Below are 21340 nucleotides of genomic sequence, written 5' to 3'. Positions count from 1 at the left end.
AAGCCACCAGTCTGTGGTACGTTGTTACAACAGATGAATACACACGGGCATAGTAAGCAGAACACTGGTTCATACTTGCTGGTCCCTACTCCGGGCCAGGCCCTAGACTGGATTCTAAGGGTGCTTCCCTCACCTCTGGGAGCCCTCAGTGGAAAGGGGGAAATAGGAACATAGCATTTAAAGTGCATGAGGTCAGGGGCGAGCCTTCTCTGCCGGGTTCTGTCTGGTTGCCAAGAGGAGGGAGGAACAGATGGGTCTGGAGGGGCAGGCAGTGCTTCAGGAAGAGGTGATGTTTGAGCTGTGCCCTAAAGGAACACAGAGGTTCACCAAGTAGAGGGAGGGGAAAGGAAATCCTAGGCAGGGGACTGTGCTGAGCAAAAGCACAGTTGTGTGAGAGGGTCTGGAGGTGAGGACAAAGGAGCGAAGCTCCGTGTGGTTCCTGGGCAGAGTCTGTGGACACTATGGGCGGAGCTCAGGGAACTCACAAAGGGCCTTGAATGCTGTGCCCGGGATGCTAGCCAGGTACCCAAAGCTGAAGGGCACAGAGAAAGCTAACAGGAGGGTCGGAATGGAAACTAAGGCTTGAAATCTCTGACGGCGGGAGATGAGCCTCCACCAGCACCCGTCCCCAGTAAGAGGTAGGCAGCAGAAGAACCACGTCCCCTGGCTTCCAGGCCTCCTCCAGGGCTGCCCAGGCTGGTCAGTGGGCTGGCGGGGAGCTGGGGGTGGGGCGGTGGGCAGGCTGGAGCCCCCATGAATATACATGATCCCGCCCTGGAAGCCCGGCTTCCCGCAGCGCGTTTACCAAGCTTTATCTTGACAAGGTGATGTCCTTCAGCAGAGGACATTATATGGCTCTTAGTTCAGCACTTCTGTCAAGTCCGAGGCAGGCGTTTGATTTCCGCTTCATGCATATGCTTAGGTGTTCGGAAAAGGCAGCGAGGAGAGGAGCGGCGAGGCCAGGGAGGGAGGTCAACACCAAGGAGGACGGCTAGGGCTCTCCTCAGGCTGCGTCCGGCTCTGACTTAGAGCTGACTTTGGTCACACCGGCCGTGGGCTGCATCTTAACAGCCCTGACACTCTGCACAGTAATTTGGGCCAAGTGATGGCCAGGGAGACTCATTTGGCTCTGTCCCTGGCCTGCTGGGTGACTATAGAGGAGTCTTTTTCCCTCTCTGGGTCACAGATCCCTCCTCTGACAATGGGAGGAATTGCATCAGCGGTCAGCAAGCTAGTTTTTTTAAGATAGCCGGATCCTGATTTCAACCACAATTCAAACAAATCATGGTAACGCGGCCCTGATTGAAACAGAGGATGGACAGAGTTACCCTCCCCCCCCACCCCCCGCCGTCTCCACGGTTTCCGAGGCCCCTACAGAATCCCCAGGCTGCATAGAGCTCAGATAGAGAAGCCCTGCATTCGGTGGCTTCTGCACACCCTAGGCCAACCTCTGGGGAGGTGAGAACCCCTTGTTAATTTCAAAACGTCCCACTGACCCCACCAGAGGGTACTTGTACTTTTAGCATTCCCCCTCCCCATCAAGAACACTAATGTTGAACAAAAACGACTGTGGATTTCTGGCAACCATTCAAGTAAATTTATATTTTGTTTATTACAGCATCCATATCAGTGTTTAAATAGCAGTTCATGGAAGTTAAAGATGTTTTCAGTCCACCGCAGCATCTCCCAAAGTGTGTTTCTCAGAACATGAGTCCTTCTAGAAGAGTTGTTCTGAAAGCTTAGCAGCCTCTAGAATTGCCTGGTGCTGGAGAAAGTGGCAGATCTCTAAGGCCCAGATCAGGGAGCTTCCGATGCAGGATCTGAGGGTCAGGGTGGGGACCAAAGCCTGCATTTTTAAGAAGCTCCTCGGGTCGTTCTGAGGTGGATGGTTTGGGGACCCACACTCTGAGAAACTCGAAGCGTAGATGCTCTGGTAAAGAGAAGGAGGAGGAGGAGGAAGAGAAGAAGAAGAAGGAGAAGGAGGAGGAGAAGAAGAAGGAGAAAGAGAAGCATTCTTTGGTTAAATAAGATTAAAAAATTAAGAAGCATTCTTTGGTTAAATCAGCTCCCCCTCGGAGCGTCACAGTGGTACAATAAAGAAGATCTGAGGAGACCTGCAGTTTATAAACTTATCTGACCACGGATGCCTTATTCTCCCACGTAACACCATTTAGTTCTGGAATACACATTGAGAAGCGCTGGCTTATTAACAAGCTTTGATGATATACATGTGAACTTGGGGTCCTATGCAAGAATTTCTTGGTCTAATCAGTACATGTTAATTCTACCTTCTCTCTTAGCTTTTTATGGCTCCAAACCAAGAAAGTTCATGGGGAAGGGAGAATGCCACTGGCCAATGTGCCTCTTTTCTTTCTGCAGCAAGAGAATCAGGGCCCTTCCTTAGACATATACAGCATTCACGATCCTTCCATATCCCTCATCAGACTGATACCCTGTGAGGCAGGCACATTAAAAAGCCTCTCTATGGTTATTTTTTTTTAATTGAAGTGTAGTTGATTTACAGTATTGTGTTAGTTTCAGGTGTACAGCACAGTGATTCAGTTTTATATATATATATATATATATATATATATATATATATAAAATATATATATTATATATATTATTTTTCAGATTCTTTTCCCTTATAGATTATTACAAAATATTGAGTATAGTCCCCTGGACTATACAGTAGGTCCTTGTTGGTTATCTACTTTATATAGAGTAGTGTGTGTATATGTTAACCTTTACCTCCTAATTCATCTCTCCCCCACCCCTTCCTCTTTGGTAACCATAAGTTTGTTTTCTGTGTCCGTGAGTACAATAGCAAAGACATGGAAGCAACCTAGATGTCCATCAACAGACAAATGAATAAAGAAGATGTGGTGTATGGAACACAATGGAATACTGGTTGGCCATAAAAAGGAATGAAATAATGCCATTTGCAGCAACATGGATGGACATAGAAATGATCATACTAAGTGAAGTAAGTCAGACAGAGAAAGACAAATATCATATGATATCACATACGTGATCTTAAAAGAAAAGATACAAATGAACTTACTCTACCTGGTTTTGCAGTGAGCCTGGCAATATACCAATGATGGGGCATGACAACTTAGAGTCCAGTGGACTGGAGTTCAAATCGACTTAATACCACCTGTGTGACGGTGGACAGACACTATACCTCTGAGAGCTTTCATTTCCTTGTCTGTAAAACAAAGATACTACTAATACTTAACTCGTAATTTTGTTATGAAGATCAAATGAGAGAACAGAGGCAAAGCATTCAGCACAGTGTCTGCAACATAGTAAGTACGTGGTATCAAGGGTGACATGATTATTCCCTACAGCATCACCAGTAATATGAGTGCATATATATGCGTGGATAAGAATGAGCACTGGTAGAGGTGAACTAAACCAGCTGGAGATGCCCGGATCACGGCAGTGGGTAATGAAACCCATGTCATAGGTTTGTGCTCTCTACCTAAGCTGGTCATTCTCAAACTAGACTACACATTAGAATCACCTGCAGCTTAGAACAATGAAATCAGAATCTCTGGAGTGGAACCCAAACAAGCATGAGGATTTTTAAAATCTTCAGCCCTAACTTTTCTTCTTGAGTTCAAGGCCTGTGTATCTGTCTATTTCACATCTCCCTTGGATGGCTCATCCTCAACATATCCAAGACTATCCTGGGCTTCACTCCAAATCTGGACTCCTTCCAGTGATCCTGCTTCCAATTACAGCACCAGCCAGCCAGCTCTAAAAGCGAGACTCATAAGTGTCCTGCTTGATCCCTCCCTTCCAATCGCCAGCTCATGCTGAGGGCTGAATGTTTCAGCATCTCTTGTCCTCACCACTATCTATCATCTAGTCCAAGCTCCCAGCACCTCTCACCTGGACCACTGCAATAGCTTCCTGACTGGTCTATACAAACCCATTTGGGTCCCCCTCCAACTCATTCTAGCTGCAGCCAGAATGACCTTCTCTAAACACAAACCCAATCATGCTGTGCACACACACACATACACACACACACACACACACTCACAAATTCCCATTTCCCATTGCTTATAGGAAAAGGACCAGATTCCTTATCTCAATGCTCCATTTTGTTCCCTGTCACACAATACCGGCCATTGGTCCATCCTACTCGCCATGCTCCTTGCCTCACCAGAGACTTTGCAGATGCTGTTCCCTCTCCTTGAAGCACTTTCTCATCCCTCATTCCCCAGAGAACTCCTACTTAACCTTCAGAACTCAGCTCAAGCAGCCACCTTGACCCCCATGACCAAGTTGAATCCTCCTGCTCTGGGGTCTTCCCAGCATCCACCTGCCCTTCACTGCACCTGTCAGAGGTGCTGAGTAACTTTTGTCTGTGTGACTACATGATTCATCTACACATGCCCCCCGCCGCCCACCCCTCTTCCACCAGACCATATGTTCCTTGAAGGCAAGGCCTAGTTCTGCCTTGCCTGACATGGTTTTAAGTACACAGTAGGCACCGAATCAATGTTTGAGTCCTTCCTTCAATTCCATTACAAACAGCTTTCCCTTTCCAGGGAGTTTTCTCATCTGCCTTCTTACTGGTGGGCTTTATAATGAGGATTCCCAAAGAATGTGGAGTCATAGGTATGAGTTTTAATTAACTCCAATAGGCATTTAATGTAGATTTAATAAGACAGTTATTGTATGTTAATTAAATGTCAACTGATTGCTAAAAGGTTTTTGCAATTATTGAAGTTTACTAATTATCTAATAGATAAATCAGTTTCCCATGTAAATAACTAGCATCTACATAAGCAATAAATATGCCATTAGATTCTACACATTAACATATTGAAATTAGAGGTTAGCCCCTCAGGGAATTCTAGAAACTGGTGTCCAATTCAGAGAAGGAAGTTACCAATCATCTCATAGTCGTTATGCCCCATCCTTTGGGACACAGTGAGAAATCTGGTGGCAAAGATGAGCCTGCTTGGAGCTGGAGCCAGTTTTAGGAATGCTTCCTCCCCACGCTTTCTGAAAGCAGAAAACTGGTGGCAGTTTTGGTCAACTCTAGAAAGATCCCTTCACGCCCTTGAGGCTCGGTCTGGTCTACTCCAGACCCCCAGTAAAATAGGGGTCTGCAAAGCTCTCTACCCCCGAGTGTCTGTGAGCCCCAATGGCCAGTATACGAGCCCCAAGCACAGAGTGAATATGCAGTGGACAGGAGCACGCCTCTGTCCCTGCCTTCACGACTCCTGGCCTAGCTCACTGCGTGACCCTGGGGAGACGACTTCCCTCCCCGAGCCTCAATTTCCCAATCTGGAAAAGCCACCTCACACGGTTGCACAGATGAAACGAGACAAGGGCCTGAGTGAGGAGTAGAGAGAGAAGGAAGGGGCGACAACTGAAGGCAATAGAGATGTTTCAGAAGAAAAACTGGAGAGCTGTCAGCCCTCTACCATATGCTGGTTCTGAGTCAGGCAGTCAGTTATTTTCTCCTTTAATTTGTGTCTATTGTTCAGCTTGAAGTTGTTCAAATCACCCCCATTTTAGGGACGAAGGAAGAGACACAGAGAGGCTAAGGGATTTGCAAAAGTTTACACAGCAAGAGAGTAGCAGAGCCTGGAGCTCAGCTACAATTACAGGGACACTCCTGACCTTCCCCCCTTCACCCTTGCCCTGCCACCTAAGGTCATTGGAATCTTTCCAAACAGCCCTTCCGAAATGGAAGTAAGAGCTAAACGCAAGTTAGCATTGTTCTGTTCCAGGCAGTATTCCTAAGCACTTTACATGTACAATCTTTCTTAATTCTCGCAATAACACCCTGAGGTTAGTGCTGTTATTTTACAGATGGAAAAAAAGGGGGGCACAGAGGGACTTAGGAACTTACTCAAGGTCACAGAGCTAGTAAGGGCCGAACCCAGCATCTGAACCCAGGCAGGCAGGCTGGCTCCAGCCACTGAGCTAGGGCCAGGCCACCCCTAACATTTGCAGGGCCCCGGCAAGAACACAAATGGAGGCCATGTACCATGTGCCCCAACATTTAAAACATATAACTATGTTGAATGAAATACCTTGACAAAGGAACGTTCACAAGGACCTGGAAGGCCAGATCTGCATTTAGATTCTCAGCCTCAGCAGAGTGTCACGCGTTCTGCAGCCCGACTGCCTCCGTGGTCCAGACATAGCATCCAGAAGCCCCAAGCGGCTGCCTTTCGACCACACCTCACAACGTGGCCTGCCCCAGGAGGATGGACCCAGGGGAGGGGTCCACACAGGACCTGGAAGTGGGGCCCTGTGGGCAGGGAACTCTGGGGTCCCAGGTACCTGGCACATGATCTTCCCTGGTGGTCCAGGGGTTGAGACTTCACCTTCCAATGCAGGGGGTGCGGGTTCGATCCCTGGTCCAGGAGCTAGGATCCCACTTGCCTCGTGGCCAAGAAACCAAAACCTAAAACAGAAGCAATATTGTAACAAATTCAATAAAGACTTTAAAAATGGCCCACATCAAAAAAAAAATCTTTAAAATAAATAGATAAATAAATAAAGGTGGAGGAGGGGTCCAGGTGGGTACTTCACGATGGATTCCTCACCACATAGGAGGGCCAGAGCATCTTCCTTAAAAGCATGGGGCTCTGGGGAGGGGCATCTTCGCTCAAGTCTAGGGAGGAGGGGAGCAGCACTGCCCTTCAGCCCCTGCCATACTGCCCGTGCTCAGTGGCAGAGCTGGGATCTGGATCCAGGCAATCCAACTCCAGAGCCTAAGCGCTTAACAGCTACCCTCTAAGGCTCTGGAAGGTGGCCCAGCCTGCACCTGGAGTCCTCTCTTGCCTGCGGGATGGGCCAGCGGTGAGAGGAATCAGGGCAGCCTGCAGCCTGGAAGCGCTCTGCCTTTGGAGTCAGACACAGGAGTGCTCATACTGACAAACACCCAGGTATTGAGAAACTCACTTCAACCATCTCAGCGTCAGCTTCCTTGTTTATAAAGGGGGGATAATCTCAGCTACTTGATTTTGAAGAGTTGCTGTGGCAGAAAATGACATAATGTTTATAAAACACGGACTACAGTACTGGGCACATAATAAATTCTCAATAAATGTCAGAGAGAGAGACACACATCTCTCTCTGTCCCAGGTAAGACCATTAAGGGCCTGTCTTTCCACAGCCGTGAATTCTCGGAATTCTGAGATGCTCTGTCTTTACATCCCCACCCGGCCTCCTGAGCACCCTCTTCCCTGTACACACCAACCTGTTCCAAGGGTCCAGCAAGCTAAGGTCCCACAGCCACAGCACAGCTGGGTGTGCCAGCTCCCCAGCCCTTTGGGGCTCCTGCCAGGAGCCCTGGATATAAGGAGTCCCATTTGCAGGAATTCTCTTCCATCCTGAGAAAGGGGCTTCTTTGGGAAATCCTCTTTCTTTCAGTGGCCAGGAGGAGAGAGGGGTTTTCGGCCAATGAAAACTCACAGGGGAAATAAAGGGGGGCAAACCCCCCAAAGGGCTCCCAGGACCCCTGGGGTCAGAAGCCAGGCACTGCATTTATGTGCAAATGGAGCCGGATGAGGGATTGGGGATTATCCGAGTCGCGAATTACATGCAGCTGCCAGATCTCTTTGTCCAGAGGGATCAGGGAGATTTCTTGGTCTCCCCCTCCTCTCCTCTCCGCTCGCCTCCCCTCCCCAGTGCTGTAGGAGGCAGAAGGCAAGAGGGACTCAGGCTGCCCGGTGGGGGAGGGGTGAGGAAGTGTTGGGGAGAGGCAGGCCTCCAATCGATGGGCAGCCCACGTGGCCCAGCTGCCGATGGGATCGATGCACCGTCCTGCTGATTCCTGCACGTCCCTCGGGGTGGGTCGGCAGCAAGCTCAGCACCTTGCCTGAGCTCTGGCCTTTTCCCTCACAGCACCTGGCCCTGAGAAAGGGGCCATTCCAGACATCCATTCTCAGGTGGAGCAGTCTGCATGAAACCTTTCCTTGTCCTGACCAATTACAGCAGCTTCAGGTCCTCTCTGCAATCTTGAGTGGGGGCCCTGCCCGAGGTGACTCAGCTCCAGGGGCAGGAATGATAACCTGGGTCTTCTGTCATCCCAGTCCGGGGTGCCGGTTCTACATTGGGATGTTTGCACTTGGCGGCCAATGGAAAGCAGGCCAGAAATTCAGATCTCATGCAATTTGGGGGGATTTTTTGGTTTTTGTTTTGGTTTTTGGTTTGGGGGTTTTTTTTTTGCATTTATCTCTATTAAATGCTAACACAGAGCCAGAATATTTTTAAACACTTAAAATGACCCTAACATGTAGTTAAGGTTATCCCCATTTTAAAGCTGAGGAAGCTGAGGTTCAGAGGAGTTTGGGAGTTTGCCCAAGGTCACCTCGCGAGATGATAGAATCAGGAAAGTAGCCCTTGGGCCCTGAGGGTTCTGCAGCCAGGCCAACAAGGCTGAAGACTGCAGAGAAGCTGGGACAGCCCCGGCTGGGAGCCGTGTGCACCCTGTGAGGGACACAGCATCTGGGCCCTCTGGGACCTGGGGTCACTGGGAAGGAGCCACTGTGGTGACGCATCCCTGGGTGTCCCTGCCTAGGGCACGAGAGGGTTGGGGGCAACTGGGGCCAAACAGCTTTTGCAAAGCGGCCATGGACTCCCACTGAGGAGACTAACCCCCCTCCCCCCGCTGCCCTGCATGGGATCAAGAGTACAGACCCCTCCTGAGGCCTACAAGGAGGCAGCACCAGCCTTTAAGCTCAGCATGCTTAGACTTGGGGGAAATTCACCTGCAAACATCACAAGCAGAAGAGTAAACCAGGGGTCAGGAGAATTTTGCTGTAAAGTAAAACTTTTGTCAGATAGTAAACATTTTAGGCTCTGTGGGCCACATACAGTCTCTGTCACATACTCTGGTCTTTTCTTTATAACCCTTTGAAAAGGTAAAACTGTTCTGAACCCATGGGCTGGGCAAAGGCTGGAATGACCCCTCAGGCCCCACAGTTCACAGGCCCTGTCTCATCTGTCCCCATCACTGGGGCTGAGGCAGGGCTCTGGGCTTCTGTCCCAGCAATGTCTGCTTCCGTCTCCCTGGCCTGAACGATTTCACACGGCTGCTCTAAAGAAGAAAGAGTGTGTAGGAAAGTATTTTTAACTGAGCATATAGCTGCCCCAAGCCAAAGACTAGGGAAGGTGCTGGGGCAGGGGCTGGGAACAGGCTGGGGCAGGAGCAAGAGCAGGGCCGGAGGGGCCAAGGCCGGGGCTGGGAGCAGGCTGGGCTGGGGCTGGGTGCAGCTGTAATAGAGCCAGACCCGATCCCCACACTCTCCCCTCAGCCGGAATCAATAACTATTTGAATTTCTTTCATCTGAGCAGGGATCGCAACACAGGCAAACACGGAAAGGGAAAAGGCATTGATCCTTCCCAGCTGCTGCCAACCCCTCCCCACCGTTCTCACCGCTCCCCACAACTCGCCATCTGGCCTTCCCTCCCCCAGGCCCCTCTGCTCAACAGAAGCTCACGGTCCCACACTCAGACATCCACGGGACTGCCAAGGCAGCCAGCAACGCAAGGATGCTTTAGTCCCCACAATAACCGGGACCATCCAGTGGGGGGTACGCAGGAGGACTCCATCCCACAGCCTGCCCCAAGACTGGACAAGCCTGGGCTTCCCTGGGTAAACACCCACCTCTCAGGACAGCCTGGCCTTTCTCCCCTGTGCTGACTCTCCCACCCTGTTAGCTTCAGGAATCCATTTTCATATTCATGAATCAGAGAGACAAAGCAGGTATCTCATGATCAGTTTCTCGTGCAGAGTGTGATTTCAGATTCAGCCAACATCGGAGTGGTTCCCTGAGGTGTTAGATAATGGATTTCATGGAGAGAGACTGGAGGCAGGGAGCATGGTTAAGAGAATGAAGCAGAGGGACCGATGGGAGATGATGGAGGCCTGAAAATAAGGTACAGAGGACAAGAGGGGATGGATTGCAACATATTTGTGCTGTGAAATTAGTAGGATGTCATGATAGGATTAGGGAGGAAGAGGGCTCTAGAATGATCCCCAGCCTTCTGGTTTGGGTGACTGGGTGGCAGGTCATTCACCAAGAGAGGCAACAGGAGAGGAGGTGGGTTTGCAGGGAAATACGGGGAGCCTGGCCTCAGATATGATGAGTTGGAAATGCCAAGGTATCATGAATTGCAAAGGTCTCAAGGGTTGTTGCACGAGTCTAAATCTCACAGGGCAGCCTGCACTATGAATATGAAGCTGGGCATCCTTATCTCTCCCTCATCTTCTTATAAACCCCTCACTCCTTTGAGACCAGTGCATCGAGACCAATGTCATCGGGCTATATTGCCCTTTCTCCTGTTCCAGTTCTCTCCTGACTACTCTTCCTCATTCAAGGCAGCCTTCAGACCCTGGGTCCCAGTCTTTTTTCTACCCAGCTCATTCTCAATGTCTTGACTGTCCAGATGGAGAATCCCTCCCGCACCCTGCCTTGATAGTTTTTGACTTCCTCATCTCCACTCTCTTCTGCTCCATACTTGCCACTCTTTACACCTTGTTACCACAAGAAACTGCACCACCTCTAAAATCATGAATTAAAAATACTCACTAATTAAAAATCACTAACTAAAATCACTAATTAAAAATGGTAAAAATGTATTACCATTCTAGTTTCTTTCCATGAGTACCCTTCATTGAGCTCACTGAGACCACAAGCCATTGGTCCTTCCACTTTTTTCCTATCCTTAAGCTCTCTGTGTAACTTAGAAATTGTCTTTAGCTGCATGTAATGGAAATCCAGCTGAAGTGGCTGAACCAAATAGGAATCTATTTTTCCTTTCCTAGCAAGATTTGGCTCCTTCAGGAAGTCAGCAAGCTCCTTTTGGCTTTCTGGTCTACCATATTTTGAGGGTAGCTTTCATCTCTATTGTAGTAGATTGCATTACTGACCCCAGTGTTTTGCCCCTCCCTGTAGCCATGCCGTTTGTCATATGACTTTGCAGTTCTCACTAAAGGAGAGAAATATGCCCCCACCTCTTGGCTTTGGCTTGCCATGTTTTGGCCAATAGGATGAAGCAGAAAGTGACACTGTGCCAGTTCTAAGCCTAGGCCTTAGGAGACTTTGTGCATTTCAAATTGCTCTCTTATGCTTCTTAGATTCCATAGTCCTTCTTTTCAAACGTCCTCAACTCTCTTGCCCATCCTTCCAGCCATTACACAATAAGAACCCAACCTTGAATGAACCCAACTATCCCTATACTTTACAACTTGAGCCAAGAGGGTGAATGCATTGAACAAATCACACGGCTAGACAGACTGGAGTCACCATGAATCCATGACCACCTATCTCAAAAAGTAATGCCTGGAATTCTTACTCCTTTTAAGCTCACCCCTACATTCCCCCACACTCTTAATATCTTTGCCTCTCTCTTCAAATCTTGTCTCCTCTTCACTCCCTCAGTCTCAGTGGATAAACTTTCCCTATAGTTTATAGAGAGGCAGAATCCATCAGATTGGAAATTTCCTCAACTTCCAACCTCCAGATCTTCTAATCTGCTGATACTTGCACTTGACTTATCAACCTTTTGTTGTAGCTCCTTCATGGCTAAGCCTAAATGTCTCTTTCCTGAGGGCTTCTGAGGACTCCCAATCCCAAATAGATTATATTTCCTGAATTTCCTTACTTATAGCACCCTATATTTCCACATTATAGCACTTATCATTGTTAGAATTCTATACATATTTGTGTAACTTTGCTTATTTTCTCTTTATCCCATTTATGCGCTCATTCACCAAATATGTGTTGAGTATCTGGCATTGTTTTAGTTGCTGGAGAGGCAGCAATGAATCTTACATTCTAATCTATGAGCTCCAAGAGGGCAAGGACCATGCTTGTCTTTCTCACCTATGCTTTCCCAGTGCCAGGCACCTACTGGAAGCCCTGTAAATACTTGTTGAATCACTTGGTAAAGAGGTAGTTAAAACCAAAAGGTCAGATGAGAAGGTCATGAGTCTATGCTATAATCCTAGGGAGCACTAACATTCAGGGATAATGAGAAAGAAATAATAGCCTACCAATGACAGGGAAAAGGAACGATCAGACAGACAAGGGGACAACCAGTCATGTGCATTGTCTCAAAAGCCAAGGCGAGAAAGAGTTCATGAGAGAAGGTGTAATCAATTACAGCAAAGCAACTGCTCTGTCTCCAGTGGTATAAGGACTGAAACTGGACTTGTCTTAAGGACAATGATTGCCTTTACCAAAGAAAAATGATGGCAGCCAAAGTGTTGTCAGGTGGGGGTGCACAGGTGCTCAGGAAGTGAACTCAACAGATGTGAAACAACAGCTCTCTTAAGAAGCTTGTCCAGTTTTTTGAGGGATAAGTTGGGGAGAAGATCTCACTCAGACTCATAGGGTCATAGAGCTAGAAGAAGTTGACCAGCAAACACTTAATGAGAAACTACTATATAGCAGACATTGATCTAGTCTAGGGTGCATAATAGAATCCCTGTCCTTAGTTGGAAGAGATAGAAAAGAAACACTTACAAAAGGAAAAAGATAATTTTAGGGACCAATAAGTTCTATGAAGAAGATAAAATGGAAAGAATGAGCTAAAGACTAACAGACCTGTATGAGTTCAGAGGGTTGGAGAAGGCCTCTATGAGGGGAGTAGCATTTGAGGTAAAACTGGATTCAAAGGAAAAAGACAGTCAGTGTAAAGTCCCCAAGGTGGAAATATTTGAGAAACAGCAAGAAGGCTACTATGCAGTAAGTGAAGGGAATGAAGTCAGAGAAGAGAGCAGCCCTATAGGTTAGATGTTTGAGTTTTTTTCTAATTGGAATAGAAATATGACTTCAGCTGCTCTGTGGAGGAGGAACTACAGGGGACAAGAGTGGAAGCAGAGATATCAGTGAGGAGATAGTGGCTGTATCCAGGCAAGAGAGCTTATAGAAGAGAAGTGTTCAGATTCTGGATATAATTTTGAAGTTTGAAGATAGATTGGATGCAGTTAAGGACAAAAGAAAAAGAAAGGAATCAAAAAATGATTTCTATTATTCAACATTGTACTGGAGATCATAGCCAGTACAGTAAGGCAAGAAAAATAATATAAAAAGCATAATAGAAAGGAAGAAATAAGCCTGAGTCTGCTTGTCTATGTAAAAAATTCCAAAGAATCTACACAAAAGTTACTAGAACAGATAAATGAGTTTAGTAAGTTCAAAGTATGCAAACTCAATATACAAAAATCAATTGTATGTAAACCATATACCGACATTAACAATTGAAAATTTAAAATTTAAAGGAACCCTTTGTAATAGCACCAAATACTTAAAATACTGTTATAAATATAGCAAAATATGAGAGATTTGGGCAGATAAGATAATGGAAATGTTCTATAACTTAATTGTGGCAATGACTACACAATTATATGCAATTGTCACAACTCATTAAACTACATTCTTCATATGGTGTATTTTACTGCATGTAATTTATACCTTAATTTGACGTTTACAAATGATTTCTAGGTTTCTAGATCATTTCAACCAAATTATAGCATCCAACAGAAGTTGATTTCATGAAGAAGGGAGGAAGGGAAGGAAGGAAGTAGTTGGATAAATTCATGGAAGAATTGATCGATTGATGAATGGTGGCTGGCCATCTAGCTGACCAGCTGGCTGGACAGACAGATGGACTATCATCAGGGTAGAGTTATGTGTTGGGCTGGACAGGACAGGAGGCTGCAGGGGCAAGCAACTGGGGCAATGGCAAGAACACTCACTGGACTCAGAGTTAGACTGGGTTCCAGCCCCAGCTGTGTCACCTGGGCAAATCCCTATTTCCTATCATGTAAATGGGAATAATCATCCCCTATCAGTTAACCATCGTTACAGTAAGTCCCCTACATATGAACCTTCAAAGATGTGAACATGCACATCACGTTAGTTCACGTGTCTGGCGTACATTATAATGTGCATGCATCCTTTCCAAGGGGTTGTGCTTTTGTGTACTTTACTGTACAGTACTGTTGCTCTGCAACACTAGGAGCTTACTAATAAAGACCTGGTGGAATTGGAGGCCCAGAAAGAGGACAAAGAGAGACAAGAGGAAGAGGAAGTAACTGAAGAACCAAAGAGATTCATGACTCAGGAAATAGCAATAGGCACTGTTAGTTTTTGAGGCACAGGACCCAAATGTAGAACAGTACATGAAGGCTGCAGCAGCCGCTCAGAATGCAATCCAGTGCTGCCATGTCATCTATGATGAGAAAAAAAGAGCTGCTACCCAGACATCACTGGATTGTTTTTTCAAGAGAGTAGATAGAATTGAATCCAGCAAGGAACAAGAAACTGTACCATCAACATCAGGTGTAAGTGAAACTGTAGCTTGCCCTCCATCTCCTATTGCTGATGATCCTTCAGCTCTACCATCTCCCACCTCCTCTCCCTCGTCCAGGCAGTAACTCTTCTTGCCTATTCACTCGATGCCAGCCCCTGAATGCCAGCTATTGCACTGTACTGCTGTACTTTTCAAGGTACTGTACTGTGAGATTAAAAACATTTTCTTTATTTTTTGTTTTTGTTTTTTATGTATAATTTGGAAAGTAATATAAACATATTACAGTGCAGTATTACATAACCAATTATGTTAGTTGGGTACCTAGCCTAACTGTTGGATTTATGAACAAACTGGACTTACGAATGTGCTCTTGGAACAGAACTTGTTCATATGTAGGGGACTTACTGTATTCACTTAACAAGCATTTATTTAGCACCAGCTCTGGGCCAGGCGTTCCTCTAAGTACTTCCCCTATATTAGTTCACATCATCCACACAACACTTTTTTTTTAATTGAAGTATAGTTGATTTACAATGTCTTATTAGTTTCTGGTATACAGCAAAGTGATTCAGATGTATGTATATATGTATGTATATACATATGTATATGCTTTTTCAGATTCTTTTCCATTATAGTTTATTACAAGACATTGACTATAATTCCCTGGGCTATACAGTAGGACCTTGTTGTTTATCTATTTTACATATAGTAGTTTTTATCTGCTAATCCCAAACACCTAATTTATCCCCCCCTTCCCCCTTTGGTAACCAGAAAACCATTTGTTTTCTATGTCCATGCAACACTTTTATATTTCTGTTTCACAGAGGAGAAATAGGGGTACAAATAAGCGACTTGCTCATGGTTACCCAGGGAGCAAGTGGTCAAGTGCTCAGCACTGTTCCACAGCCCCACCTTAACATGAGGGTCATCACACCGATTGATATTAGATTAAACCAGATGAAATTACTGATATTTAGCCACTTCTGACTTACGAAAATGGCATTTTTATCTGATTCAACCTAATGATACTATGAATAACCACAGTTTATTGAGTACTTCCCATGGGCCAACTAAGCCCCTAGCACTTTGCATGCATTATCTCATTTAATGCTCTCTAAAAAACACTAGTAAGTGTGAATGTCCCCATCTTATAGATGAGGAAACTGAGGCTTAGAGGGGCAAGCATCTCATACATATCCAAACTGGCAGAACTGAGATTGAACTCTGTCTGTGACCTCAAAGCGTAGAGCACCTCTGTTTGCTGTTGAAAAAGGCCAGGTGATGAGTCTCTCACCTCCCATTCAGCCCGTTTAGTTCCTGGAAGTCTTTGAATCTATGCTTAGTTCTTCCAAACTCCCCCTACTGTGTCCATTTCCTACAGGGCTCAACAGATAAAGGAGAGACAGACAAGCAGGGAGAAGCTGTTGGGCTTCTTTTTTCTTTAGAAGTTTAGGAGTTTCTGAATTCTTTGATCCCATCCATATTTCAGGGCCTGATAGGTCCAGGACAGCTGCCTCCTTCCGCCCCCTCCCCTTCCCTATAGGCCTCTCCACCACTTCCTCCAAGGCTCTGTAGCCCTGCAAGGCCAGGCTGCTATGCCAGCCTTGTTATGAAAGTTTTCAGCATCCAGGCAACCCTATTTGAACAGCTGGGTCCTCGAGCCCTGGCCCCAGCCCCAGCCCCTGGATGCCCCCATCCCAGCTTTGGATGATGACAGAAAAGCACCCTTAATGACTTCCAACTTCTTGTTCCTCTGCTGGTGCATTGCTGGGGTCTCAGTGTGGGGACACAGAACCCCCCACACACGAGGCTGACCTCTGTTCTCGGCTTCACAGGGCCTGAGCCCAGGCCCAGCTGAGCTGCCACCCCACTCAGAGCTGGAGGAAATAGCTGTTGCTGCTACAGCAACAAGGCTTTGTACCATCTGCCCAGAACAAAGAGGGTTTTCTTGTCCCTCTTTGGGTCCCAGGGTGGGAGAGCTTCAGCTTTAGAGCAGAGGCTGGGAGGATGCTCCATCCCCTTTGCCCAGCGTACTGTAAGCACCAAACAGCTAAGAAAAGCTCGCTCCATGACAGTCACTTTGAACACTCAGAAGCTGGGAACCACAAATCTCCAGCCTTTTCCTCTCTCCCATGGCAGACCACTGAGTAGCATTTTCCATTCATGGCCTAGGGGTGCCTCTTCTTCTTAAGGCAGATGTGTGAAAGAGAATGCAGAGACTATAGAATGCAGTCCCCTTCTCTAGTTCAGAGAATCAAAGATGTGTGCACTTGAAAGTGTCCTAATCCATCCTACTCAACATTCAGAGAGGGGCAGCCATTCTCCTTAGGCCACACAGCCAATGTTTATCAGGCTACAAATGGCCATCATTTCTGCTGACTCTCAATCCGGTTCTCAGCCCAAATACCCCACCCTCACCCACCAAGCACTGAAGACTGTGATTCAGCCTCAGTGTCCCTCCTTTCATTGTCACAGTAAACAGATGGCTTCTGGGCACTCATTCTTACACCTAAGATCCCTGAGAAGCTCATGGTGCTAGATCTGTAGCCAAATAATAACCTCTGAGCATTCAGCACAGGCCCAACTTTGGAAGGTCATCAACGATACACAGCTGTGATTCCTAAGCCAAGTTCTTGGGTGTGAAAGAGTCACTGAGGCCAAAGGATCAAAGCTATGGATGACACTTAAAATTGAACACTGATGGAGGGACAAGATCCAGAAATGGAGTAGGAGGTCAGGCCTTGCAGATGCCAGCGTGCGCTGAGAGCATGTGGGTCTGAGGCAAGCTACTGTCTCTTCCAGACCTTACCTGGCTGCACCGGCCACCCCCCAGCTGCCGATGGGCGATGCTGCTTCCTTTTGGCACCAATGGAGAAAACTCTGCAGGGAACCCCTGTAAGTGTCTGATTTTGAATGCATGGTCAGGAATTGGTCCTCTTCTATGATGTTTCTCTGTTGTTTCTAAGTAAACGGCACAGTGAGACGTTTTCCTGAGCTCTCATGAAAATAGCAGACTGCTGTGAGACAGGAGAGCAGGGGGCCTGCAACATCCATGTCCTGTGTCCCCGTCAGTCCCTGCAGCTCTTCCACTCACTTGCTTAGTGACCTTGGACAAGCCGATTCTTCCCTGGGCCTCAATTTCCTCATCTGTGAAATGCAAGGGTTAAGCCAGGAGATCTCTTAGCTCCCTCTCAACTCTGTCCCAACTCAGAAATTCCATGGGGCCAAGATTCCAATTGTTCTATCTGCTGTTAAAATTTAAATGATTTGGGTTAGAGAACAGATTTGTGGTTGCCATGGGGAAAGGGGGGGTGGGGGAGGAATGGAGTGGGAGGTTGGGGTTAGCAGATGCAAACTATTATATACAGAATGGATAAACAACAAGGTCCTACTGTGTAGCACAGGGAACTGTGTTTAATATCCTGTGATACACCATAATGGGAAAGAATGTATATATATGTAACTGAATACATGTGTAACTGAGTCACTTTGCTGTACAGCAGAAATTAACACAACATTGTAAATCAACTATACTTCAATACAATAATTTTTTTTAATTTAAATGTTTTGGGTTTGCTTGGGGATCAGTGTGTTAGTATTTAGCTCGGCTGTCTCAAATATTTGCATAGGCCTGGGCTTTAGGAAAGGAAATAGGTGTGTGTGTGCATACACACACACGCACACACACACACATACACACACACCCCTCCTCTCTCAGAGTCAACACGCCACTGGCTCTGAAGTCTGAGTTCAGATCCTGACTCCACTGCTCTCTGAATGTACAACCTTGGGCAAATCACTTTCTGACCTCTCTGGGCCTCCGTTTCCTAATAACAGTACCTGTATCACTGGGTGATTGTGTTTTCAATGTAGTAGAGGGTATAAAGTTCTCAGCGCAATATTTGGCAGATAGTAAGCACTCACTGAATTGGCACATGTTTAATAAATATGTGAGTGAATGAATGAGTAAGTGAGGAAACTGCAGGGTGGGGGGGCTTTGTTTCTAGCTCCCAGCACCTGCAGCTCGGGTCAGCTAGGTACGACTCCACCCCAGAGCTCCCCTGCAGGATCCGACTGAAGCCACCCTCAGCAGATTCTGCCTGAAGTCACACCCCTGGGGGCTTCCCTTGCCGTCCTTGCCCCACTTCTCCCTCCCCTTACTGAAGTACTCAGACCTGTTCTGAATTCTCTGACCCAAGACTCTTGGCTCAAGGGGCATCCTCCAGCTATAATCCCAGAGGCCCTGCATGGAGGGAGGACCACGAGACCCGTCAGGAGGAGGACATGGGAGGGCGGGTGGGTAGAATGTGGGGGGTCACAGACGTCCAAGCAGGAAAAAGGAAATCCTTTTCTCATCACCCTGTGGGTGGCCACACCCAGTAACCCTAGGGACAGTCATGTGACCCAAGCTTGGCCAGCCTGTTCCCTCTCCAGAGAACTGGGACTTGGGAGTGAGGGCCAGCGGGTTCGTTTTTTCACATGTCAGGAACTATACGGTGGGTAAATGAACATCAGACAGGGATGGTCAGCAGGGGGTCTGGACACAGCAGCACAACGTGGATGCAGGTCAGGGCCTCGACATGTGGACAGGGGATCGAGGGCGGGATGCTGAGACTGGGAAGGAGAAACGGGCAGCAGATAGGGAGGCCAGTGGGCACTTAGCAGCAAGGCAGAGTCTCCATGATAGAACCGGAAAAAATATGCCTGCCTCGTTCAAGAGCCCAGGGACTCAGGCTGGGACACAGGGAGAGCTTGGGGGGACCCAAAGCCTGAGGGCTAGTGCCCAACCTCTGGACCTCTGGACGACTGTACTTGGGCAGAGCCCAGAGCAGAGCTGAGTCTATGAGTCGGAGCAGAGCAACTTCTGGGGCAGAGAGGGGACTCCAGGACCAGATCAGGGCAGGCAGATGGAGGGCCACCCCATCCAGACTCAGTGAGACTTCCTGGCCGCCTGGCTCTGGCTGCCTCCTTGGCCCTCTGGGGTCCTCAGCCCAACAGCCTCGAATTATCCTGCCATTAGTGGTGATCCATCCCTTCTGAGCACTGTGCCATTTCATCACACCGTCTCAGCATCCAACATTAGGAGATAACTGCGCTCACAACATATGTCATTACTCATTAAGGGACTTTTTCTGGATTATGGCTGGGGCTTAATGACTTGTTAAAGATGTTTAACACTTACAATTTTGTTTTTAATTTAGGAAGCAGCATGATCAAACTGCGCCCTGAGACTCTCCTCGATTTGGTGAAATCTGGAGACGGGCCGGCTCCGAGGCTGTCTGTGCAGGGGAGGTGATCTTAAATTGAATTGCAGCCCTCGGAGGGGTGTTTGCCCCGTCAGCGGCTGCCAGGATCTGACATGTTAATGGGACTGAGGAAACAATGGGTTTCAGAGGTAATTGCTGAAGCAATGACTTCCAGGCAACATTTGACTTAAAAAAGAAGTGTTGCTGCTGCTGGGAGGGGCTGGGCGAGGGCTCTGCTGCGGGCCTGTCTGCAGATTCCAGCCAGGTCTGCCTACCTGCAGGGCTCAGGTGGGCCCGCGCTCCACGCAGCCAGTCGTGCTTACAGCTTCCTTTCTCACCGGCCCCCTCTGTTCAGTCCATTGTCTACCGTGGGAGTTTTCCTCTGGGGACTGCCAGGCAGAAGAATCGGAAGATAGGGTTCCTTTTAAGCACGCCGTAAGACGATGTGCTTAGAGTGAAACGAAGCTGAGTCCACACTTGTCCCCATCACGCAAGCGCTGTCTCCAGGCTTTGGGGTAAGTTTCCTCCTCTCGAGGTCTCCGTGGACTCCCCTGTGTGACTCTATAGATTTCTGGTGAGGATTCAATACGATGCCCCTATAACACGTTTAGCTCTAGATCTGGGCCATTGCAAGTAAGTAGCAAATGATAGGAATGGCCAGCATGTGATGCCGAATCCAGCCTCTGTATCCCAACACCAAATTAACTCTTGGAGACAGAGTTTTGGGTGAAGTAGAAGTGAATAGCTTTATTGCCTTGCCAGGCAAAGGGGGCCACAGCGGGCTAATGCCCTCAAAATTGTGCGTCCCGATCTGGAGGGGGTAGTGAGGAGTTTTATGGTATTGGTTCAAAGACGAGGGTGTGATGAGCTCGTGGACAGTCTTCTGATGGGCTGATGGTGAGGCAAGTCGGAGTCAGCATCATCAGCCTTCGGGTTCCAGTGGGTCTGGGGATCTATGTGCTTGTGGGCAGCATACAGTCAATGTCTCCCACCTGGCGGGGGTTTCTGTATCTGCAAAACAGCTCAAAGATACTGTTCTGTGTATCCCTTGCCTGGGATCCAGGACCCTGCCCCAAGGCTGCACGATTGTTTCTTGACTGTTCCTCCCTTGTCTCTGCATCCCTTCCCTTCCCTGATTAGGCCCCAGGGTCCTGCTCCATTCACATGTAGCGAGCACTGCCTAATTTCCAAAGTCATTGAATCCACGCAACAACCCTCAGCGGTAAGAACTATGATATCCATTTTACAGATGAGGAAACTGAGGCTTCGAGAGCTGAAGTATTGGAGTCAGAATCCAAACGTGGGCAACTGACTCCCACGTTCTCAGCCAGCACATTAAGGCTATCACTGTCCAGTCACTGCTTCCTGGTTGGGTGGCTCTGGGCAAGCCGCTTTGTGTACACATTGAGGCAATAATTATACCACAAGCGGACCCTCCTTGCCATCTGGGTTTTTAAGAGAGTTCCTGGCCTGCCAGGAACACCAGATCCTCTCTATGGAAGGGCAATCTGAGGTCCTTCAAGCCTCTTCACTTTTAAAAAAACAGCTGGGGAATCGCATAAGAAGTTTTAGCAAATATGCAGCTGCTGCAGTAGGAAATAGGTCAGAGCTATATTCTGGCATGCGTGGCTTTAACTTTAGCCTTGGACAAGGAGGTGGGAAAGATGAATGGATCCTGTCTGGCTCCTTGGAAAGGACGTGCCCAGGCTCAAGTTCAAAGCTGTGCCAGACGGGGTTGAGGTTGAGGCCCTGAATAGAAACTGAGGCTCATTGAAGAGACTGGAGGA

The 21340-nt window shown here is 47.6% G+C and overlaps 1 long non-coding RNA gene across 1 annotated transcript; it reads right to left on the bottom strand.

Moving 5' to 3' along the window:
* Positions 1-3196: 3196 nt before the first annotated feature.
* LOC130858195 (uncharacterized) lies at positions 3197-19909 on the bottom strand. The gene is made up of 3 exons (XR_009055014.1): positions 19829-19909; positions 6319-6442; positions 3197-3211 (listed from the first exon to the last, which is right to left on the bottom strand). It is a non-coding gene; the product is annotated as an uncharacterized LOC130858195 (long non-coding RNA).
* Positions 19910-21340: the final 1431 nt, after the last annotated feature.

The sequence above is a fragment of the Hippopotamus amphibius genome, chromosome 1 (genome assembly GCF_030028045.1).
Source record: "Hippopotamus amphibius kiboko isolate mHipAmp2 chromosome 1, mHipAmp2.hap2, whole genome shotgun sequence".
Taxonomy (NCBI): Eukaryota; Metazoa; Chordata; class Mammalia; order Artiodactyla; family Hippopotamidae; genus Hippopotamus; species Hippopotamus amphibius.
Note: the sequence above shows the minus strand (reverse complement) of the source record. Positions and strands in the feature narration are given on the sequence as shown.